The 25,783-nt window shown below is 38.6% G+C and overlaps 1 protein-coding gene and 1 long non-coding RNA gene across 2 annotated transcripts in view; both read right to left on the bottom strand.

The window, feature by feature from the left end:
* LOC113432072 (vomeronasal type-2 receptor 26-like) overlaps positions 1 to 25,783 on the bottom strand; it is a 492,433-nt gene that overhangs the window by 457,247 nt on the left and 9,403 nt on the right. The gene's annotated exons all lie outside the window — the stretch shown is intronic.
* On the bottom strand, positions 21,310 to 24,622 carry LOC148131970 (uncharacterized). The gene is made up of 3 exons (XR_015747221.1): positions 24,534 to 24,622; positions 22,972 to 23,098; positions 21,310 to 21,396 (listed from the first exon to the last, which is right to left on the bottom strand). It is a non-coding gene; the product is annotated as an uncharacterized LOC148131970 (long non-coding RNA).

Here is a 25,783-nt window from a genome sequence, read left to right on the forward strand (position 1 = left end):
GGAAAAATGGAGGAACGGCAACTCTTTCCAACAGAAGGAAACAGAAATTCACTCATACTCTCTTCTGAGACTTCCTGAGATTCACACTCCTTTGAGACTAAACAACCCAGGTTTCTGGCTCCATCTTATGGCCGTTTGAGTAACCACACCCAATTGCAGTTTTTAGCATTCCCTTAAAGAGACAGTATTAAAATGTCTATCCTGGTTTATATATTTCCAACCCAAATAGCTGTTAGGTGATTCACATTCCTAACATCCCCTAGTTCTGTAGAGAGAGAGAGAGAAGAGAGGAAGGAGCAAGGCTGCTTAAGGCAAAGAAATAAAGACAAGAGAAATTTTTGTATCAGAATTCATATTCTTCACTCTCATGTCCATTCCATCCACACCTGGGTCCTATCTCGACATGTGACCCTTCCTCTGATTCCCAGGGCCTCCTCTGTACATACATCCCATCATCTGGTCCTTCAGGGGTTCAAGGGTGTTATGATATGTACAGAATAACCCTTGAGTAACAAGGATATGCACATGGAAACCTTTATGAGAGTAGTTATGAATAATTATTCAGTCACACACAGCTATACCGAATTGAGTTAAAGTTTACTTTAAGAAATAGCACAGTCCAATAAACAGTCGAGGTTATATACGTTTAACAGTCCAAAGAATATCCAATTACAAAGTCTTCTTACCGGTTGCCTTTGTCATTTACAGTAAACAAAAATATCAAAGTATAAGCACAACAGAGAACCTTAGATAGCAACAGAGAGTCAGAGAAACAGAATGTCAGAGAGTCAGAATGTCAGAGATACAGAATGTCAGAGAGAGCAAGCCATGATCCCTCTTATGGCAATTTGCAACACAACCAACCAATCGGAATATAGTACAAATCAACATAGTGACTTTGTTTTAAAGCTACAAACATACTTGTTGGTTTATATATTGCCAACCCAACTAATTGGTTGACAGATTCCTAACAAAGGGTATTGATTACTTAATTGCCATAAGACAACAGAGACCAATAAGTTAAGTACCACCAACCTAGAATTCACCAAACTCCATAGCCCTGGCTGATGTTGTCTCCAGAAGGGGTGGACTGCTGGGGGTTTGCAGGGGTTCAGGAGGGCCCCTAGCTAAGATTCTGTGCAGAACCCTCAAATCCCACTCCTGGCTGGCCCTGCCCACCCTGCCCCTCCCAGGAGTCCCCACGCAGCCATTTTAGATGCAGGTAAGTGCAGGGTGCATGCGGAGGCTCAGAGAGGGTGAAAAACAGGCCTCCCGGAGGTTCAGGAAGGCCTGAAATGGCTTCCAGAGAGCCTCCGCAGTCTGGAGAGGCCATTTTCATTCTCTCGGAGGCTCGAGGAAAGAAGGCTCAAGCCTGAGAAGGGCAAACCCCCCCCATGGTGCAGGAGGCTGACTAGGCCATGCCCCACCATGACCACACCCATCCAGCAACCAGGCAGAAAACAGGGCAGTTGCTAAAATTTTTGAAACCCACCCTGAATACAGGCATGAGTAAACTCAGAAGAAAAGAATGAGAGTGTTAGAATTGCAAATAGAAGAAATGCAACTCCATCACACTGAATGACTTACGAGTGAAACTGAGAGTGAGGAGCTGTGTTGAAAGACAATGTTGTTTTATGCAATATTTTTGTTCCAGTGGTGATGATACTTATGAGATGGTTTCCTGGTCTGTAATAGCTCCATGGTTTTTTCCCATCCTGCTCAAAAGTCAGCGGACACTTCATTCTAAGCTTCCCAGAGACTGGCTGGGACAACAGCAGGATCAAAAACAGAAGCAGAAGACCCATAATTTATAGAGCTGAATCAATCCCCTTCCTGTTTCTAAAGAAAAAGAACAAGAAGAATTAGATGAATTCAAAGCACCTTCACAATATAGAAATTCTCTTCACTTTCCTGATTCAGACAGAGACAACCCAAGATTCACCTGGAAGAGAAAGTACATTCAAAAGCACAGCTCCTGTCTGTCCCGAAACCTATGCCAAATGTGTGTGACTGAGGCATTTATCCTTTTCTGAGGCAAGATCCCTTCCATGTTGTTTCAGTCTGATGTTTACCTCAAAGACAGAAGGGGTCTCAAAGACCAGCATTTTGAAAATTACCACAAGAAGCAATTTCTCCTCTGGGGATCATAAATTTTTCCATTCTCATAGGAGTAGCTGGAGAAAAACATTAGTAAAAACATTAGTAAAAACATTCACAAATCCTGCCCTGGGGCTTCTGTTCTTTAATGGTTGCGATCCTTCCTGCCAGGTCTTGTCCAGAAAGTTTATGCTGGATGAAGATAATTCAATATCTACCTGGAAATAAGGAGAAAATTTCTGATAATGAGAACAATCAACCAATGGAACAGCTTGTCCTCGGAAGTTGTGGGAGCGCCATTACTTGAGACCTTCAAGAAGAGATTGGACTGCCATTTGTCAGAAATGGTGTAGAGTCTCCCGCTTGGGCATGGGGGAAACGACTAGATGACCTATAAAGTCCCTTCCAACTCTGATTATCTGTTATTATCTGTTATCTGTTAATACCCAGATAATGACTCCTTATACCCAGATAATGCCCTTCGATATAGTAACTTGTCTCCAGAGAATATTGGGGAAGGTCATACAGAGTTAGATCATTTGGTGACATTCTAGATTGGTGACTCTAGATTCTAGATTAACTCTAGAGCTTCCTGTCTTGTAATGGCAAGGAAGTAATCAGTACCCTTGAGCCTGTCTAATTTAACTTTGGTTGGGCCTATTTGTGATTTTTTTTTCCTATTGCATCTCCACATATGAATCCTGATTGGAGCTGATTTCAAAATTCCTTGTGATGGGAGTGAAATTTTATTACCCATTTTTGGAGGGGAGTTGATTAAGAGCAGGAAAATGACAGCCTGTTGACTGTACCATTTATTTATCCATCCATCCACCCATCTATTTATTTATTTATTTGATTTATATTGCTGCCTATTTGCCCATGGCGACTAGAGGTGGCTTAGACAATGTAAAATCATATTTAAAACAAAAAATAAAAACAAAAACAATAAAAACTAAGAAAAAGAATCAAATAAATTAGTAAAGTACCATAGAACAAAATTTGGAAAAAGAAAAAAACCAAACAAAAACCAAAAACAAAAACAAAACCCAACTCCCACCTCTCACCCCGACGATAGCAGATCACACTAGCCATTTGATGGGTTCCATGGCAAAACCAGGTCTTCAGTGCCTTTTGGAAGAGTATTCATGAGAGGGCCATTCTAATCTTTGGGGGAATGATGTTCTTAGATTTGCTTAATAGGGAAAAAGAATAGATTGAACTTTTTATTTTTTTTCTTGATGGTCTCTCTGTTGTCCTTCTATATCTGTGTTATATACTGAGAAACTCTGTATTTTGAAGTTTGTTATTTTACTAAACAAACAGAGAGCTGTGAGGTCTACAACTGTAATGTGTAATGAGTTGTTTTTTTTACAGAAACTCTTTGTTCCCTATTGTGTATAATTTTGATGTAGTTTTCTTGCTTATGTTGGGGTTTCTCACTCTGTTGATTAAGTTTCAGAGTGGCTAGAGGTCCCTCTAGACTCTTTAATTTTTGTTCTAATAATTCATATAATTTACATTTGATACATACATAGTTTAAGTCTTCTGTGGGCATAAGCTCAAACATAGGATTTATTTTGTAAGCCACTATAATGTCAGTTTCTTTTTCCATGACTTTTTTTAAGTTCACTAAAAAATTAAAAATTTCTAAAAATTGAATATTTTCCCTGTTGTCAAGTGTCAGTCTACAATAACAGTTTACAAAAATCCTATGGCCCTCTGTCTATTCACCACTATTTCCCTGTTTTGAAATGTTGATCTTTTTTTTGGTGACCCCTCCCTTTAGTGGCAATGTAGAATATGGGTGTATATGGGTGTGAGATCATTCAGAATTTAAAAATTTCTAAGGAATTAAACTATTTTTTTCATTGTTTTTGAAATGGAAAGTAATTTGAAAAATTGAAAAAAAGAATTTAAAATTGAAAAATAAATTGAAAAATTGAAGAAAAGGATTTCAAAACATTGAAAAAAGAATTTTAAAACATTGAAAAAAGAATTTTAAAAAGAAAAATAATAATTTGGGCATGGGAGTAGACTACATAACATTATACTGTACAAAATCTTGTAAGAGATACTTATGAGATACTCCTGTGTTATTGAAGTTGTCCATTTTTAAGGCACCAGAGAAAGAGGAACAGAAAGCACACCAAAGCATATCCAGTGCATTTATTAAGGATTAGGCCAAGAAAAGAAACAACATTTCTCATTTGGCAGCTTATGGAAACCTGCAAACTTCTCAATGTCATCTTTTAAATCAAAAGTTGGCCTTCATATTTCAGTCTATCTGCCCCTCTTTCTCCTTTGCTTGTTCAGTCTTATTAAGTCAATGAAAGCTCAAGAATGACTCCTCCATAAAATGTGATATGTGTTCAAAAAGTAAAATAGACAAATAAAATTATGTGCAGATGAATATGTATATATCCCCCCCCCCCACAAATGTGGTCAATAAAGGAATTATTTTTCAATAGTTACATTCCTGAAAAATGCATCTATTTTACTTTTATATTAGATGTTCAAATCTGGTCTTTGTAAAACAGTATAATATTTGGAGATAAAGATCAATACATCATTTCATTAGTCTTACAGTCCTCATATTTTAATTTTATTCTGTTTTAAAAAACCCTAATCGACAAACATAAGCAAAGGAAATATACAAACCCATAAAGCCAATAAAGGAGAATATTTGTATCTCAGGGTTGGAATTAGGGGTCCTTGGTGCTCTCTGAGCTTGTTTGCTTTTTTGCATACTTTTCATTACCCAAACTAAGTAACATCATCAGTGCCAGTAAGGAGTGGGCTTTGTTGTTGGTTTATATTCTGGTGGCTTGCCCTGTCAATGTTGGTGGGAGAAGTCTTAGAGATTCTTTGATTGGGCTGTTTACTGTTGGGTCTTTGGTAGTTACTTTGTCAATTCCGAAATTGACATATCTGTAAGCCATTTTAGTTAGGCTTAGTATATATTCTTTTTCTTACTTTCTCTGTGGCAGTCATGGGGGTAAGGGTTTCGGGCTTGCCACATTCCTAAGGGGGAGGAGAGGAGATAGAGTTGTTTTGGCTAGGTGATTCTTCTTCCTTTGGGAAAACGAGCTGTCCGTGCTTAGGCCCCTTGAGGTGAAGATTTATGACAACAAGCAAGGTTGAATTACTTCTATTGGTGAATGTGACTTTTGGGGGATTGTTTCTAACTTCAAATATTGTGGGGTAATTCCGGGTTGTGTCAGATCTGGAATTACCATGGACTTTGCCAATTTGATGCTTTCCTATATAAAAGAAATTGTCTTGGAAGATGGACTTTGTTCTTTTCTTTTGAAATGGATTTCATCACTTGGATACCTGACATTATTTCTTGATTGGGGTATTGTTTACTTGATTGTTGGTCTCATGTTAACCTTGCAGCTAATCTATATTGATCTGGGTGCTGATTATTGGTGGAGAGGTGCTGGGGTCTTTTTGTGCCTCTTGGGTTGGTTGATAGTCTCTTTTGCATACTGTATAGAGGTCTAAACCCAAAAGAACTGCAATGGATAATTAAATAGTATGAGCCTAAGAAACAATTTCATAGTTATTTCCCTCCTTTTATAATGAGATGTTCCTTAGTATTTAGATCTGGCCTGAGGATGATAATATAGCACTTGGGGAAGAAGATACAAACAAGTAGCCCAGCACCAGAGGCCAAAATGGAGAAGACCTGCACGGCCACCATGGACTTTCCTTTGTACTCAGGTAGGTGGGCAGGAAGGAAATCCAGACACTGCAGAAGACCAGCATGCTGAAGGTGATTAGCTTGGCTTTGTTGAATGCCCCAGGCAGATTCCTGGCCAGGAAAGCCATAATGAAGCAAATGACAGCTAGGAGGCACATATAGCCAAGGACAACATAAAACATGGCAACGGAGCCTTCATTGCATTGAAGGATGATCTCTCCAGGCTGGGAGTGCAGATCAGAGTCAGGGAATGGAGGAGAAACACCCAACCTCAGGGCACAGATGAAAGTTTGGCCAGCAGAACCGGAAAGGTTGATGGAGTTGGCCAAACTCTTCCCCAACCATCTTCTCACCCTGTTCCCTGGTTTTGTGGCCAGGAACGCCAGCATCACTGTAATTGTTTTGGCGAATACAGAAGACACAGCTACTGAGAAGACAATGCTGAACACTGTTTGTTAGAGAAGACATGTGGTTTTCCTTGGTTGTCCAATGAAGAAAATAGAGGTCAAGAAGCAAAGCAGGAGGGAGACCAGGAGGACGAAGGAGAGGTCCCGGTTGTTGGCTTTGACAATGGGAGTTTCTAGGTATTTAATGAATATGATTAAAATAAGGATTGTGATTAGGAACAAGAGTAGGGCCACAGAAACAAGGATGATACCCAGTTGTCCTTCATAGGACAGAAAGTTCCTTCTTTTGGGGATACAATGGACTTGGGTTTTGGTTGGATATTGGTCATCTGAACACTTGGTGCATTTTTCCGTATCTGAGAAAACAGAAAGAAATATTTCTTTTACACGCTTTTCTTTCCCATATTCAGAAAAACCTTCTTTGGATGGGAGTTGATATGAAAGCCCATAATATATGATAAATAGGCATAAATATAACACCTCATCCCAATTCCTGGGACAAAATCTAAGTCTCCAGAAGTTTAGAAGGGCGGGGGCCTGTTTGAATTCAAGGGAGATGGAGTTCAATATAGCAGGAGCTGCAACCAAAATGGACCCACAAAGTGGCAACATTTAAGGAAACAACTCGATACAAAGATAGTTTTCCCCTCAAATGCCATCACTCTTGTAAACAACTAATTCTCACAACACTGTCAAATTATTTACGGAGACTGTATTACTATTATTCTTCTCATCCTTCCTCTCTTCCCACTTATGACTAAAACCATGCTGCTTGTATCTTTACAATTTATATTGTCTTATTTGTTTCCTAGTATGATTTGATTGCTTATTACTATGACTATCACTAAGTGTTGTATCTTATGATTCTTGATGAATTTACTTTCTTTTATTTTTCTTTATGTACATTGAAAACATATGCACCAAAGGCAAATTCCTTGTGTGTCCAATCACATTTGGCCAATAAAGAATTCTATTCTATTCTATTCTATTCTATTCTATTCTATTCTATTCTATTCTATTCTATTCTATTCTACTCTACTCTACTCTATTCTTATGTAGCTCTATGATCTTAATAAAGAATAATTGATTAATTGAACAATTGTTGGATGTATCTTTTGGCCTGTAAGGTAAAGTTGATTGGATGAGCAAAAGTCATTGATTTAAAATTGTTCCTCAAATTAGAAAAAAAATCAAATGGTCCTAAGAAGATAGAACATGGCAGGACACTTCCAAACTGACAAACAGAAGTGAGGTTTCCTCTGACAGAAGTAACCTTGCCCATGCTACAATGTACTCCTATCTCTTCTAATCTCGTCCTTCAAGAACTTTTTCTTATTCCTCCCTTTATGGAAGATATCAGGTACTTTGAAAATTAAGAATAACAAGGCAGTCAAGCTTAGATGGGTCTATTTTAAGATGCACATTGATCAAAATGCTCTGGATGAATTCAGTACCATTTCCTGTGGTATCACCCACCATTGTGAGTAGAGATGGTCCCCTCTGGACAAGGAATGCAGTCATAGCAGCAAACTGGCTCGCCTTCCCGGGTCTGTTTGAAAAATCCAGGAAGACAATTTTCCACACATTTGGACTGAGGCAGAGACTAGTAATTCAAAGAAAATGTTAGGGATAACATTGTTTTACCCTAACTGTTTTGGGTAAAGATAATAAAATGATGAATCATGGTTTGTCAGATAAAGTGTATGTGACTTTAAGCTAAAGGAATGTAATTAAGGGTGCAGCTGTAAAAGTACTATATAAGCAGCAAGGCACTCTCTGGCTCTTACTGGCTGGCTTATTGAAGACTGCGTTCTTGCTGAAACGGGGAGTGAAGAAGTGTGTTGATATTTCTCAATGGAGAGAAGATTGGACTGATTTATTGTAAGTGTACTGACATTGGCTATTCAACACGGACTTTGCAAATAGAGTATCCCTGACAAGACTTGACTGATATGATATATGACTACTGGACTGTTTATAATGACTATGCTATAATTCTTAAATGGAATAAATTATAATTTTGATAGCACAAGCGTATCTGTATTTTTACTGCGTGTTAACGAGAAGGCTTATCTCACACATTTACCTGTCTTCCTATCTGACTTCGCTGCACATTCTGTTTAGTTTGTTTTCCTTAACACCCGTTGGGGAATCCAGGCTTAACACTGGTTATGGGCCCAGAGAGACTGCAAAGTCAGTTTAACTTGGATAAAAACAGGTTTATGTAAAAAGTGAGATTTTGTGTTGTTACACGTTACAGTAAACAGACAGCTGTGTTTTATCAATTATAGTTTTATATCCATATAGTGAAACATGGCACAAGACAGTCTACAAAGTTTGTCCCTTATATCCAAGCTGGATGGAACAAACTATGTTTCATGGTCTATGAAATGTAGTCTACTTCTACGAAGAGAAGGTCTGTGGAACATAATTGAAAATCCACCAAACGTAGAAGAATGGGATCCTGAAGATGAGGAAGATAGTCTAAAGATAAAAGAATTTAAAGAGAAAAATGAACAAGCATTTTGCATCATAGGATTAACTTTAATTGATCAGCAGCTTATTCATATACGCGGAGAGCAAACTGCTGTTGGGTGTTGGCAAAAACTGAGGAGGATTTATGTTCGAGATAACGTTGGTGCTCACATAAATCTAACACGGAAGCTTTTCCGGACGTATCTACAAAAGAATGGTGATATGCTGAGTCATTTGAACACTATGAAAAGCATTTTCCAAGAACTTCATGAGAAGGAATTAATTTTCTCTGAACTACACCAGGTCTACATAATTCTATCTTCATTAGACGAAAGTTTTGATGACTACGTAACTTCCCTTGAAATATTGCCTAAAGAAAGCCTAAATTTAACTGATATCACTGGCAGATTGATTGAAGAGGCCAGAAGAAGGCTTGAAAGAGATCAGTTAAGGAGGGAGCAACCTCAAAAGGAAAATAATGAATCTCCTACTGCATACGCAATTAAAAAGTGTTTTAATTGTGGGGGGAGAGGACATTTTGCAAGATTTTGTAAGAAACCAAAGCACCAGAAAGCAAGCCAGAATGCTGTAAGCCAACAAAGAAGAAATAAGAATTATGAGTTAGCAATGTATAGTAATGGAGTTGTAAAGAATAATTTATGGGTGGTTGACAGTGGTGCGTCCCACTGTATTACAAATGTTAACAAAAAATTTGTAAAAATGTCCATGAGTACACAGCATATCTCATTAGCAAATGGATGGAATATCAAAGCAAAAGGTGAAGGTATTGCACATTGTTCTTATATAAATGAGAACGTAAAAATGTTATATGTACCTCAACTTAAATTTAATTTGCTTTCTGTTAGAATGTTGGTTAGATTAGGATACATAGTTACCTTTAGGGGAGATACTTGTTTAATTGAAAAAGAAGGTAAGAAAATTACTGCATCTTTAAGAGGTGATTTATATGTGTTAAATGATAATGGTTTAAAAGTGGCTAACACAGTTTATGAAAATAAGAAACCTCATAATGAATGTATTCACTTGTTACACCGAAGGTTAGGTCATTTAAATTTTAAAATGATTAAGAGAACTGTTCAACTATCTAAAGGAATAAGTTTGAAACCTTGTAATAAGTATTTGCAATGTTCTGCTTGTAATCAAAACAAAAGCAAAGTTATACCGGCAAATAGAGTTGATGGATTTACTACCAAAGAGCCTTTAGAGGTAGTATTTGCCGATATAATAGGTCCTAAAAAGCCAAGTGTAGGTGGTGCTAGATACATATTAAGCATAATGGACCACTATTCTAGGTATGGTTTCTGTTTTCTAATGAAGAGTAAAACTGAAACGTACACAAATTTCTTTAATTGGTTAAAATTTGCAGAGAGGAAAACTAAAAAGAAACTGGTAACTCTTATAACAGATAATGGTGCGGAATTTACAAATAATAAATTCCAGAGTAGACTTAGAATGGCAGGTATTCAACATAAAAAGTCTGCACCATATAGGCCTCAGCATAATGCATTTATAGAGAGAAGAGGCCAAACACTGCAATCAATGGGAAGAACAATGTTATCTGATTCTGGATTACCTGACAATTTGTGGGGAGAGGCTATAATGTGTGGGAATCACATATTAAACAATGTTGTTAATTCAACAACAGGTGAATTACCATTCACTCTGTGGCATGGTAGGAAACCTGATTTGAGTTATATTCACACATTTGGTGCACCAGCATGGGTGCATATCCCTACACAACTCAGGCACAAAGGACAACGTAGAGCTAAAAGATTATTTTTTGTTGGATATCAAGCAAACCATAGATCTTATAGATTCTGGGAACCAGGTACATCTAGAGTATACTGCAGTGCTAGTGCACAATTCCTAGAACATATAGGATGGAATAGATTAGAACAGGATTCAGATAATGATGTTATTATAGAACACTACAAGAGGCAGAAAGAAAAGACTAGTTATAAGAAAAGTCCAATTAAAGAAGTCCATGAAGAGCAAATAGAATCAGATCAAGAGGAAATAATTGATCAAGAAGAGATAGATAGTCAAGAACAGGAAATAAAAGAAAGTCCACCTGTAAGTCCAGTTATACCTAGACGCACAACGCGTATAACCAAACCACCTGATAGATATCAGGCCAGTATTGTTTGCCAAGTAAATAAAGTTCCTACTAGCATAGATGAACTTAAGATGTATCCTGCTAAGGATCAGGAGAATTGGCAAAAGGCAATGAATAAAGAGTTAAATTCATTAAAAGAAATGAAGGTTTATGAAGAAACCAAATTACCTCCAGGAGAAAAATCCATTGGGTGCAAATGGATATTTAAAGTAAAGACTGGAAATAATGGGAAAGTAACTTATAAAGCTAGATTAGTAGCACAAGGATTTAACCAAAATGTATTTGATTATGATGAGGTATTTGCACCAAATCTTAAGGCTACAACTTTAAGAGCAGCTTTAGTATGGGCAGCTAAGAAGAATTATATAGTTAACCATTTAGACTTAGAAACTGCATATCTACATGCACCATTGCAGCATACAATATATTTGAAAAAACCGGTTGGTATAAATGATAATAAAGTAAATAGCAATGATTGTTGGAAACTCAAGAAGAGTTTATATGGATTGAAACAATCTGGCTATGAATGGAACCAATATATTGTGAAAGAATTAAACAATATAGGGTTTAAATCTGGTTTAGCAGATCCATGTATGTTTAAAAGAGAAAATAATGGAACGGTGTCATTATTGTTATTATTTACAGATGATATTGCTTTGATTACTAAGACCAATAATGAAGCTACTGAGATTATTTCATTATTAGCCAAAAGGATAAAATTAAAACATTTAGGTGAAATCAAAAAGTATCTAGGATTGACAATTAACAAAACCAAAAAAGGATTTAAGATATCTCAAGAGGATAAAATTTGCCAATTAATTAAATTGTATAAAATGGAACTTTGTAAGCCTGCAAAGATTCCAATGAGTCAGGAAATTTGCAAAATTGATGCTCAAAGTCCCAAATTTGATAAGACCATATATCAATCTTTGATTGGTAGCTTATCATATATTAGCAATTGGTCTAGGCCAGATATAGCTTATAGTATTAATCAACTGGCACGATATAATAATGATCCACATCAATGTCATTGGCAAGCATTAAAGAGAATTTTAAGATATCTTAAAGGAACAATGCACCATGCATTGTATCTAGAGCCAAAAGGTGATTTGAATTTTAGTGCCTATGCAGATGCAAGTTTTGCAGCTGACATAAATACTAGAAAATCAACATCTGGGATGGCTATATTATTTGGTAAGACTTTAATAGGGTGGAGGTCAATCAGACAACAGCATATTAGCTTGTCAACTATGGAAGCAGAATTTTCATGTCTGTCATTACTATGCACTGACTTAATTCTGTACAAACAGTTATTATTAGACATGGGTATAACTGTTAAAGATTCCATTATTGTGTACGAAGACAACCAGGCAGCTATACAATTAGCTACTAATATTGCTGTAAAGACTAGATCAAAGCATACTGATTTAAGATACTTAAATGTTAGAGAATCTGTGAAAAATGGTCTAATTAAACTTGAGTACTGCATGACGGAAGAAAATATTGCAGACCAGTTTACAAAGGCACAAGGTGTTGTAAAATTTAAAGAGAGTTGTGACAATTATGATTTGAAAGTGTAAATGAATATATTATTGTAATATTTATTATTATTACCCAAAAGGGGAGAATGTTAGGGATAACATTGTTTTACCCTAACTGTTTTGGGTAAAGATAATAAAATGATGAATCATGGTTTGTCAGATAAAGTGTATGTGACTTTAAGCTAAAGGAATGTAATTAAGGGTGCAGCTGTAAAAGTACTATATAAGCAGCAAGGCACTCTCTGGCTCTTACTGGCTGGCTTATTGAAGACTGCGTTCTTGCTGAAACGGGGAGTGAAGAAGTGTGTTGATATTTCTCAATGGAGAGAAGATTGGACTGATTTATTGTAAGTGTACTGACATTGGCTATTCAACACGGACTTTGCAAATAGAGTATCCCTGACAAGACTTGACTGATATGATATATGAATACTGGACTGTTTATAATGACTATGCTATAATTCTTAAATGGAATAAATTATAATTTTGATAGCACAAGCGTATCTGTATTTTTACTGCGTGTTAACGAGAAGGCTTATCTCACACATTTACCTGTCTTCCTATCTGACTTCGCTGCACATTCTGTTTAGTTTGTTTTCCTTAACACCCGTTGGGGAATCCAGGCTTAACAGAAAATATACTAAGGCTCACCAAATATGAAAAAGGCATACAAACACGAACATTACCCAAGTAGTCTATGGGCTTTACTTAAGCAAATATAACATCTCTGACTAGTTCCAAGAAGCTGTAAGAAATACTATTATTTCTTGATTTAGTCATCCTTTTGCATCTGACATATCTGATTGCAATAAAGGAATTTTCTATTTAGTGAAGTCTGGAATTATGGAATTGAAAAAATTAAATTAAATGACATTAAATGACAACCAGAGGGCAATTCATTTCATGTGAACCTGGGCCTCCTTCCTAGGAATAGAAGGGGTTTTTTTTGGTGAAAGGGTGAAAGAGAAGCATGGATAATGTGTAAAAATCTGGGCTACTTAAAAACATCACTGACTATGGATCTTCTCTTTCAGGGGACATATTCTTCAACCAAGATGTGCTGAATTCTTATTCCAAAGCTTATTTCTCATTGGGACCAGCAGTACCTCCTCCAGTCTAGATTCCATTTTATCTGGTAAAGTCCACCCTTGAACTCAGGCACTGGTCAGAAGAACTGCCTTCTAATTTGCTATTTGAGGTTGAGTGACAAGTGAATCTGAGGCTATCAGCATCATGAACCCCAGTACTTGATGGTCTCTGTCACCAGTTTTATGGTAATACAAGATTGCAGAGGGGATGTCAATGTTCGAGCAAAACCAAACTCCCATCAAAAACTCCAGGACAGTTTTTTCCCCCCTCAAAGTTCCATTTTATTAGAATTGTCATACTGGCACATCTAAGAAAACCTGAATCTGAGAGTTCCTGGTCTTCCTGGAGTAATTAAAAAAACCCCATTCCACCCCCCGCACCCATCAATGGCCCAATCACCATCCGTCCCAACTTGAGACATCCCTCAAACCACTCCTCATGCAGGTAGAGAAAACAAATGACCTTGACCAAAAAGAAGAATGCTATTATGTCTAACTACATATGCTCCATGAATTTCCCCCTCCCAATTTCCCAGGCACAGGAATGTGGCAGCATGGAAGCTTCTGCTGTTCGGCTTCCAAAGCTGACAGGGGAACGAAAAGGGCTATGATCTGTGTTCTCAAGGATAATCACCCAGAATCCCATGTTGGACATTGCTGAATCAGCTTAAAACAGTGTGTTCTATATTATAGCATCTGAAGAATACCTTGGTCAGTAGTACTGAAGCCTCACAAGCCATCTAAGAAAACTATCAGGCTAATACTCCCCAAATGCCAGCTGGAACTCCATTCAGCCTGGGACCCTGGGAGGAGGGATTTGGGGAAACCTTCAACCTGTAACTTTCGTGACTCTTGCATCAGAACTTGTTTGCTTTCACCACTGTCATTTCAACCTCAGTAAAAGTACCTCTTCTCTACTTCAATGGAGTTGGAGGTTTTCTTTCTTGGGTTATGCAAACCTCATGGTTTTCCTCAGCATTTCTGCAAACAAAGGGACTTTAAAGGAATACATTTTCTGGCATACAGCCCAGAGCATTGTTAGGGGGTTGCTATCTCACATTAAGTTACAGCAAACAGGCAGAATTCATATTTTGCATTTCACAAGTTATTTTAGCTAGGCTAATTGGCAGTTGAGCCTAGAGGCTTTATCTTTGCAGTTGGCACATTATGTTACAATGGAGCTCAGCTCAGCAAGGAATCAAAAGTCGAGTTAGGCACAGTCTGTGTAGGCTCTAATAATCCTTTCATTATCTTAGATCGGGGTGTCAAACTCGCAGCCCGTGGGCTGGATGCATCACGTGCTGACCACAGCCACCCTCGTTTTAATGAAGGTGAAAAATGTCACGCTACATCATGTGATGAAGTGAGTTTGACATCCCTACCTTAGATGCTTGGATTGGAAAACACCCTTTGCAAAATGAAGTTGCCCTGAATGACTAATTTCAGGAAAGGCTGGCAGATGAGGTTCTTTACAGATTAACACAAACTAAACATATAGCTTTATTTACATTGTTCTGATTTTTTTGGGGGGAAATTTTTATGACAAAAACAACAAATAAATCGTTTCAGTTATACATTGTGTCAGCTAGGTACACATATCTTGTGCACAATATTTATATACATTTCTTGTTGGGTTTACATTCATATTATATATGGCTCGAGACCATGTTCTGCTTATTACTCTCTGGATGGGTATAAAGCAGACAGAGCAACTCCACAAAGCATCCATACAAAGTCTTTTTTATTGATTCGTCAGGCATCCATATCAACTCACAGTTATGACGAGGTTCTTCTTAATGTCCAATCCTTTGCATATTTGCATTATGGTGTAGAAAGATAATAAACTCTCATCCCAATGATGATTGAAGCAACTGCATGGTAATGGATTCAGGCTATGATTGAAGCAGCTGCATGGTATGGTGGATTCAGGCAAGAGTGAGGGAGCCTCCCCCAACCCAACAAGGGAAAATTTAGTGACCAATCAGGATTACAGATGTGACCACAAGACATGGACTACATTCCCCAGGATACCTTAACTACATTTACCATGATGCATTCCCTTAAGGGGACAACTCTCAATTTCTAACTAACTATCCCAAATCCCATTAACTCTAAACTGTCTGGACAGCACACTCCCCACCTGGAATTGTAAATTCCACTAACTAAAGTAACTGTATAACTAAGATAAATAGTAAAGAGTAATACTCACTGAATAGCAGATAACTATATAACTAAAATAAACAGCTAGCTATATAACTAAGAGAAACAGTAAATAGTAATAAAGCACCAAACAAAGTAAAGCATGCAAAGCTTGAGGTTCAATCTTCAAGTTCAGCCTTTCTCCGCAGCAGCACTAGGTCGGTGACCGGTCTGGTGTAGAGTTTCTTGGTGAAAGTCTACTGGTCGCTGGTGGCCTTTTAGGATGGACCGGCATTCTTTTTTTTGATGGTGCTAAAGGGCATTGGAAGGCTGTCGGAATAGATGGTGTGAAGGCTTCTGCCTGGGTTGGGGCCTGCATCTGATCAACACCGACAATTCCTGAGATTTCACAACCCAGGTCTGTTTTGAAGGCATCGGGTGAGTATCTCAGGCCTCTTAGTACTTCAGTGTATGCTAAAGCATCAGGGGCATCTAGTCCCAGCATGAACAAAATCTTGGCTTCAGGATCTAGGGCAGGAAAGTGATGAGCCATATGCTTCAGGTGAGGTATTTGTTTTTTTTTTTTTTTTTTTTTTTTTTTTTTTTTTTTTTTTTTTTCTCTTTTCATTCCATTCCAGGGGGGTGTTGGGTGGGCCTTACAATTCATTTTTTTTCTTTTATACAGAGGCATTCCCCCCCCCCCTTCCCCTCGGTTTTTTTTTGTGTTTTTCTTTTGTTTGGTGCATTTTTTTTTTTCAAAAAAAAAAAGAAGGAAAAAAAGCCCGCCGTTGGTTGGGGTGTTTTTTTTGGGGGCCAATTTTATTAAATTTTTTTTTTTTTTTTTGGGTGTCCATTGGGGTAGACTTTGGCTAAGCAGTTCTGACGACACAACCCAAGGGTTGGTGTGTTACAGGGGCAGATGCCACATGTAAAACATCTTATATAAATTCTCTTTATAGACTGTTGACATTGTTAATTTATAATTTCTATTCCATAATTTGCCATTTATCCAAGTCTACCCCATATCCAAAAATTTTCCCCCAAGCAATCATCGTTTCTTTATCTTGTGTTCTGATTTTTTAAAAGTTTATTTTCTTGCTTTTTGTATTTTTAGCTTGTATCTGTTTTTTTCTTTTTGGTTCTCTTTATTATAATTGATTTATATTAGCTTTTACTAGGAGAGCATCTACTCACTACTTCAAAGATCTCTATTTCTTATTTGCCATCCAAGAGATTAACCAACATTTCCAGTTTCTTACAAATGTCCACCTGGGTTAGATTCTCCATGACAATTATTTGAACCCCAGAAGAACTTGGGAATGCCATGCTGGACCTGTTCTCTGCTGGGGAGGCCCATGTTCAGGGGTGAGATGCTACCAGTTTGGCCCAGTAGAACCAGTAGATCTGAAGAGCAGCAGACACCAAACTGGTTCGGTGTCTGCTGCTCTGTTTGGCCCAGCCGCCCTCCCGGGCTCTTGGCTGTCCTTTAGTTCCTGCTTTTTCAACCTCAGCTGCTTTGCGCGGCAGAGGTGAGGTTGAAAAAGCAGGAAAGAAGAGGAGTTTGAAACGCTGTGCATCCATGCTCAGCGCTTGTCAGCTGTTTGGGTGGCATAGCTGAGGTTTTTTGGAAATGGTCTACAAACATGCGCAAAATGCACTCTCACCAGGGGTGGGAATCTACCTGCTGGAGAACTGGCAAATCACACCACTGGCTGCTCCCACCCTGCCCACTCACTCCTTATCTGGCATGCACACCATCAAACTTGCCTGCTAAGTTGCTATTTTTCCTCCCCCACAATTAGTGTTCTGCTGTGCTGGGAGAGTTGGATTAACTAGAAAGCAGGAAATCATTGGATTTCTTGCTTTCTAGCTAGTCTAAAAGCAGAGCTGAACTTTCCTTAGGACTGAAGCTTCTATTTCTCAGTGCAGACTGAGGTAGCTAATGGCAGAAAGATAGATCTCTGAGTGAATTTGTGATTCTGTGAGCAACTCAATCTGCCTGCCTGCTTTGCCTGCTTTTGGGTAAAAGTTGCTCTTTTTTATAAAAAATTCAATATTAACATAAATATTTCCAATATTTATATCCAAGCCATGCCCAGCCAGTCACATGACCACAAAGCCATACTCACAAATTAGGCCACACCCACAGAACTGGTTGTAAATAAATTTGAATCCCACCCCTACACATGTTCCTAACTTTAGCTACAGAAGGAAGAAGGAGTTTTTCATTGTCCTAGAAGTGGCTGAGACTGACACCTCCTTTGAGATTGCTGCCCTGTTTGGCACCTACAAAATCCCACAAGTATGTCCATAATGTTTTGTGTCTTGCTTCGCACAATCTTCACACACTGTAGGGATGAGTAAAAATATGCAATGAATGAACAGAATGAGTAGATAAGCACTCCCAGTGCCCACATTTCTGTCTGAAAGAGGATAAATCACTTGCTGCTTCATAACAAGCACCATCTTTATAGTAATTTATAATAATAAGACATGATGGCAGAGTGGATAGAATGCAGTGTTTATTCTATTGATTTATTGATTGATTGATTTATTTGTTTGTTTATTTATTTATTTGTCAATTCCTTACAAGATAATAGGTATAAGTAAAAACATAGTTATGAATACATGGATACATATAAGAAAAATAAAAAATAAAAGAAACAATAGGACAGGGATGGTAGGCACGTTGGTGTGCTTATGCACACCCCCTACAGACCTTTTAGGAAAGGGGTGAGGTCAATAGTCTAAGGTTAAAGTTTTTGGGGTTTGGGGAAGAAACCACAGAGTCAGGTAGAGTATTCCAGACATTGATCACTCTGTTGCTGAACTCATATTTCCTGCAATCAAGTTTGATGAGATTAACCTTGAGTTTTTATCTATTGTTTGCTCTTGCGTTGTTATGGTTGAAGCTGAAGTATTCATTGACAGGTAGGACATTGCAATGTATGATTTTATATACTATGCTTAGATCGGACCGAAGGTGGCGTAGTTCTAGATTTTCTAGGTCTAGAATTTCGAGTCTGGTGGCATAAGGTATTCTGCAATGAGTAGAGGAGTGGAGAACTCTTCTTGTGAAATATTTCTGGACTTTCTCAACTGTGTTAATATCAGATATGTAATGTGGGTTCCAGATTGATGAGCTGTATTCGAGTATTGGTCTAGCAAATATTTTGTATGCTCTAGTTATTAGTGTAAGTTATAAGTTTAAGTAAGTTATTAGTGACTAAATTAGTAGACCAGTGAGTTAATTAGTAGACCAGCAAAATACTGTGGACATAATATATTTAGATTTCAGCAAGGCATTCGATAAAGTGGAGTACAACCTACTTCTTGGTAAGCTAGAAAAAAGTGGAATAGATAGCACCACCACTAGATGGATTCACAACTGGCTGCCAAACCATACTCAATGAGTAGTCCTTAATGGGTCTAAGTCTACATGGAGGGAAGTAAGCAGTGGGGTGCCACAAGGTTCCGTCTTAGGCCCAGTACTCTTCAATATCTCCAATAATGACTTAGATGAGGGAATAGAAGGGGAACTTACCAAATTTGCAGATGATACTAAAGTGGCAGGAATAGCTAACACCCAAGAAGATAGGCTCAAGATCCAGATGGATCTTGACAGACTAGAACACTGGGCCATATCTAATAAAATGAAATTCAATATAGAGAAAAGTAAAGTCCTACACTTAGGCAAGAAAAACCAAAAGTACACATATAGACTGGGTGAAACTAGGCTCAATAGCAGTAATTGTGAGAGCGATCTTGGAGTCTTAGTGGACAACCAGCAAAATATGAGCCAGCAGTGTGCAGCAGCCACCAAAAAAGCTAATGCAATCCTAAATTGTATTAACAGAGGGATACAGTCAAGATCAAGGGAGGTACCAATACCACACTATAAAGCCTTAGTAAGACCATACCTAGAGTACTGCATCCAGTTTTGGTCACCACATTATAAAAATGATGTTGAGACTCTAGAAATAGTACAGAGAAGAGCAACCAGGATGATTAGGGGACTGCAGGCTAAAACATACAACAAACGGTTGCAGGAACTGGGCTTGGCTAGTCTAGTAAAGAGAAGAACCAGGGGAGACATGATAGCGGTCTTCCAATATTTGAGGGGCTGCCACAGGGAGGAGAGGGTCAAGCTATTTTCTAAAGCGCCTGTAGGCCAGACAAGGAATAATGGATGGAAACTGAACAAGGAGAGATTTAACCTGGAAACAAGGAGAAACTTTCTGACAGTGAGAACAATCAACCAATGGAACAGCTTGCCCTCGGAAGTTGTGGGAGCACCATCACTTGAGACTTTCAAGAAGAGATTGGACTACCATTTGTCAGAAATGGTGTAGGGTCTCCCGCTTGGGCGGGGGGTTGGACTAGATGACCTACAAGGTCCCTTTCAACTCTGACGATCTGTAATCTGTAATATTACCAGAGAAAAAGCTATGTAAGATTAAGTTAACAACTCTTAACGCCTTTCTGGCTATGTAGTTACAGTTACAGTGTTATTTGATGATGCTGAGATCTTGGGTCCAATTGGTCAAAGAACTCGAATTGCAGATAAATTATCATGCAACTAAAATAATGGCATTTCTAGAGCCCCCTGCAATTATACAATTCTTTCTGATGTATCAACAAGATTCCCATTGTACAAATGTCATATTAAATATATCTTGGTGAAGCATTTCAGGGCTCAGCTAAGGGCATAGAATAGATATGGTAATTCAACTACACAAAAGAGCTAAGTAGCCATCAAGCAATTAGCTGGGAGGACACTATTTTCTGACTAGGATTTAATTTTTCCAAGCATTGGCCTACTCATGTATGGAGAACATCTTGCACCATATTCAAGGTTTGGACAGTTGGAAAATGTTGAGAGTGAAAATTCTTACGTTTCACTTTTCTGCATTTGTTTTGGCCATAAGCTGCTTCTTGGTATTCAAGTCTGGCCTAAGAAGGATAATGTAGCACTTGGGGATGAAGATGCAGCCCAGCAGCCCAGCATTGGAGGATAAGATGGAGAAGACCTGAACCGCCACCATGTATTTTCCTTTGGTGCTTAGGTAGGTGGGCACAAAGGAGATCCAGACACTGCAGAAGACCAGCATGCTGAAGGTGATCAGTTTGGCTTCATTGAAGGCTCCAGGAAGATTCCTGGCTAGGAAAGCTACTGTAAAGCAGATGGCAGCCAGGAAGCCTAGATAACTGAGGGTGATGTAGAACATGACAACGGACCCTTCGTTGCATTGCAGGATGATCACTCCAGGCTGGGAGTGGAAGTCAGAGTCAGGGAATGGTTGAGCAGCTCCAAACCAGATGGAGCAGATGATAATTTGGATAGCAGCAGAAGAAAGGATGATGGAGTTGGCCCAGCTCTTCTTTAACCACCTTTTCACTCGATTTCCTGGTTTTGTGGCCAGGAAAGCAAGCACAACCGTGATTGTCTTGGCCAAGAGAGAAGAAATGGCAACTGAGAAGATGATGCTGAAAACCATTTGTCGGAGAAGGCAGGTGACTTTCCTTGGTTGGTCAATGAAGAGAAGAGGAGTCAAGAAGCAAAGCAGAAGAGAGACTAGGAGAACGTAAGAGAGGTCCCGATTGTTGGCTTTGACAATTGGAGTCTCTCGGTATTTAATGAATAAGATTAAAACAAGGCCAGTAGTTAGGAACAAGAGTAGGGCAAAAGAGATGAGGATGAAGCCCAAATATTCTTTATAAGACAAGAAGGTTAATACTTTGAGGATACATTGAACTCGGTCCTCATTTGGATATTGATCATCTGAACACTTGGTGCATTTTTCTGTATCTGAGAAAATAAAAAGGCAACATTTCTTTAAAATTATGTCCTTTACATTTCAAGAAATACCTTATTGGGACAACAGCTGATACCAGCAGCATTTTCCAAGATGTATTTCAGAAAGAAGATACCCGAATATCATTTTCTAAACCATATAAAGCTAAGACCTATGAAATTGGGGAAAATCCTAGGACCTTTTCTTTGCTTTCCTGTGTAATCTGCAGAATTTTCATAGTAACCCAGATTATTAGAGGTAAATAACCAGTTATAAATAACCAGTTTATCTTATAGCACACTTTTGGGGTCCTTCAAGATGGTAATTTACTTAGTACCATACTGGACTCAGAGTATGTATCTTCCTAAATGTAGTTGACTGGCAGAGAAAGGTAGTCCTGCAAATAATCTGAAATGACTATGGGACTAGCGGTAATATTGGTATAATGAGATGCATCAATAATTAGCCACACAACCTCATTGTGGACCAGTGATACCTTCCAGTGATCCAAAAGGGGAGGCCCATGTAGAAAGCATTGCAATAATCCTTCCAGGAAATGGACCTAAGACAATTCCCCCAGTTTTGAAGAACTGAAATGTTCCTAGAAAGATAAATGTGGAAAGACAGATCCAAACTAAACAACGAAAGAGGTATTTTCTTTGGCAGTAGCAAAACTTGCCCAAGATGCCATATTCTCCAATCCCCATCAAGGTCTTTACTATTTTTCATTTTGATAAAAAAAATGTGCAATTTGAAAATATACAAAAAAAATTAGTTTACGTCCATTTTGTCCTTTAACTTTCACATATATATAGGACACAAATATAGACTGGGTGAAACCCGGCTCAATAGCAGTAACTGTGAGAGGGATCTTGTAGTCTTAGTGGACAACCAGCTGAATATGAGCCAGCAGTGTGCAGCCGCCGCCAAAAAAGCTAATGCCATCCTAAATGGCATTAACAGAGGGATACAATCGAGATCAAGTGAGGTACTAATACCACTCTATAAAGCCTTAGTAAGACCACACCTAGAATATTGCATCCAGTTTTGTTCACCACATTATAAAAAAGATGTTGAGACTCTAGAAAAAGTACAGAGAAGAGCAACCAGGATGATTAGGGGACTGAAGGCTAAAACATACAATGAACGGTTGCAGGAACTGGGCCTGGCAAGTCTAGTGAAGAGAAGGACCAGGGGAGACATGATAGCGGTCTTCCAATATTTGAGGGGCTGCCACAGGGAGGAAGGAATCAAGATATTTTCTAAAGCGCCTGTAGGCCAGACAAGGGATAATGGATGGAAACTGAACAAGGAGAGATTTAACCTGGAAATAAGGAGAAACTTTCTAACAGTGAGAATAATCAACCAATGGAACAGCTTGCCCTCTGAAATTGTGGGTATGCCATCATTTGAGACTTTCAAGAAGAGGTTGGACTGCCATTTGTCAGAAATGGTGTAGGGTCTCCCGCTTGGGCAGGGGTTTGGACTAAATGACCTACAAGGTCCCTTTCAACTCTGATTATCTGTTATCTGTTACTTTAGCAAAAATTGTTCTGGATGAATCCACTTCCAAAAGAGCTTTCACCCACCTTTCTGAGTGGAGATAGTCCCCTCCGGACAAGGAACACAGTCGTAGCAGCAAAATGGCTCTCCTTCTCGCTTCTGCTTGACAAATCCAGGAAGACATTTTCCTACACATTTGGACTGAGGAAGAGACTAAGTAGAAACACAATGAATTCCAAAGATAATATGATAGCATTAACCATCTTGACATGCTGACATGCTCTTGAAATAAAAGTGACTGCTTGGTTTCTAATACTGTAGTGATATGAGGTAACGATAAGGTTTTGAGAATGTGTCCCTCACTAAGTGTAAATCAGGAATCTTTTGCAGCAGCACGTATGTGGGAATGTCTAAGGCCCAGCTAATTATCCAAGACAAGGTCTACAATTAAGTAACAACAACTGCCATAGAAGAACAAACTCATATTTGTTATTAGTCAAATTTGGAGCCTCTGTTCACTCCCCCCAGAGTGACTTAAGGTAGCTAAGAATCAATATCAACAATTGCATTCAAGGGGTTTTTAGATGAAGTACCCTCTTACAAGCCAAACCCAAATCTAAGTGATATTTCCTTTTAAATTGTCCATCGTTACTTCAGGTATTAGGAAAGGCCTTTCTTTGAGTCAAAATCATGTTTCAAAGCTTCTGCCAACTCACAAAGCATCCCTTAACTGCTCTGGAGTTGCCATGGGCAAGGGGGATGGGAGAGCGAACTTCGCTGCTGCATCAAGGAGCTGGTATCTCAGTCAAAACAAGGCACATTCCAACCGATACACCAAGGTCATCTTCACAGAAACCCACAGTGGGCAGAGGGAGGGACTTTTACAACCTGTGAAATTGCTTCGTTGGGGAATGTGACTGATCACACATTCACATATTGGTGGGGGGGAAGGTGGAAACAGAGGCAAAGCGTGAATTAACTGAGGTCAGAGTTGGCTCCACGTGGTCCATGCCAGCATGAAGCTCCTACTAAATAATTGGATTTCTTTTGAAGCTTGGCTTGAGACTGATGATTTAATTAGGGCATCTGTTGGAACCCTGACAGCTTCAGTTTTCTGGGTCAGGGCATTACCTCTCAGAAGTCCAATCATTTTGACACCATGTTGACAAAAAATTCTTGGACCTCTTTCATAGGAGCACAGAGCCTATTTCACTATCTCAGTGGAGTGAAAGATTGCCATGGATAAATCTGGTCAGATCTGGGTTGCTTAACAATGTCTTTCCTTGCCCTTTCATAGGACACCGGCCCAATCGGTGCAAAGTAAATCCTAATTCCAAAGCTTATTTCTCACTGGAATAAAACTATTCTTGATTCAATTTCATCTGATTCAGTCCAAACCTGATCTCAGGAACTGGTCAACAAATGTGCCTTCTTGTTTGGTATTTGAGGACAAGGAGGAAGCAAACCATAATCCCTATCCATGGCAGATTAATTTCAGGGGCATTGGTGAAGTGGTCTCCATTTCAGACACTGAGAATCAAATGGAGAGAGGCATAGACTAAGATTTCCCAGTATCCCCCCGCGTAGTAAAAATGAACTGGTCAAAACCTTTTGGAAAATAGAGAAAAGACATCAATATTTCTCCTACCCTGTTGTGCAACTTTAGCCATGACAGATGACCTTGGTTGATAATAATTCTCTGTCTTTCAAAAGTCAGGAGTTGGTTTTTCATGAGATTCTTCTTGCGGAGAAACACCCAGCTAATGAGCTTCAAATCAGCTGTTACATCTCCATTTTGGTCCAAGTACAATTCGTAATTAGAAAAATTGCAAAACTCATTCTTCTTCAGAAAGGGATGGAACTAGAATGGGAATATAAAAGAATTTCAAAAGCAACAAATTTGGTAACTTATCTCTTTTCATCGGTTCTAAATGAAATCTTTCTTTTACAGTGGTCTAACTTGCAAAAATTCTTAGTACGGAGAACAAGTTTTGCCGCTATCTTCAAATAATGGAAATTTTCTTCCCTATTTTAACTTGTGTTCCTAATCTGTTTTTTGTGGTGCTGTTTTTGATAGGTTGGGCTCTTTTTTCCCTTTGTGTAAAGACAGATGAGTTAAATAGTTCTTCTTTCTCTCTGTTGCTTGTCACCTTCTTGCCACTTTCTCCCAGCAATGGACCAATTTTTTCCTTGAATTTTTTTCTTGTTTTTAACATGTTGGAAGAAGCTTATTTTGTTACTTTTTACCTTTGTTGCAAGCCTTTGTTCATTGCGAACCTTAGCATTCTTCACTTCATCTGTGCAGGCTTGGGCTATTGGTGATAATCTGCCTTAAATTATGTGCCCCTCTTTCTACTTTTTACACTTGTCCTTTTTGTCTTTCAATTTGTCAGAGAGTTTTTTATGCAGATATCTGAGAGCTGTTATTTTTCTTCTTCATTGGTATTGTGGTAGACTGGGCTTTTATAATCTCACTTTTCAAAATTTCCCAAGCTTCTTGAGTTGTTTTCCCCTTGAGGGGTCTCATCCATGAAATCTTTCTCAAGCTTTCTCTAAATTTATTGAAATTAGCTCTCTTAAAGTCCAAGACTCTAGTTTGACTGGTCCTATTGCTTGTGCTTGCATAATGTTGAATTCCAATATTGCATGATCACTCCCCTCAAGGTTCCTGCAGCTTCAACACCTTCTATCATTTCACCTCTGTTAGTGAGAATTAAGTCCAATATGGTTGATCCCCTTATTCTCTACTTTTTGGGAAACAAAGTTGTCTGGCAGGTTTGTCAGGAACCTGTTGGTTCTTCCACTTGGTGCAGAGTTTGTCTCCCAGTTGATGTCAGGGTAGTTGAAATCCCCCATTGCTATTGTGATGTCCTTCCTACATACCTTAGTTAACTGACT

The sequence above is a fragment of the Notechis scutatus genome, chromosome 2, assembly GCF_049901735.1.
Source record: "Notechis scutatus isolate UNSWTSFEM ecotype Mainland chromosome 2, rNotScu1.2, whole genome shotgun sequence".
Lineage (NCBI taxonomy): Eukaryota > Metazoa > Chordata > Lepidosauria > Squamata > Elapidae > Notechis > Notechis scutatus.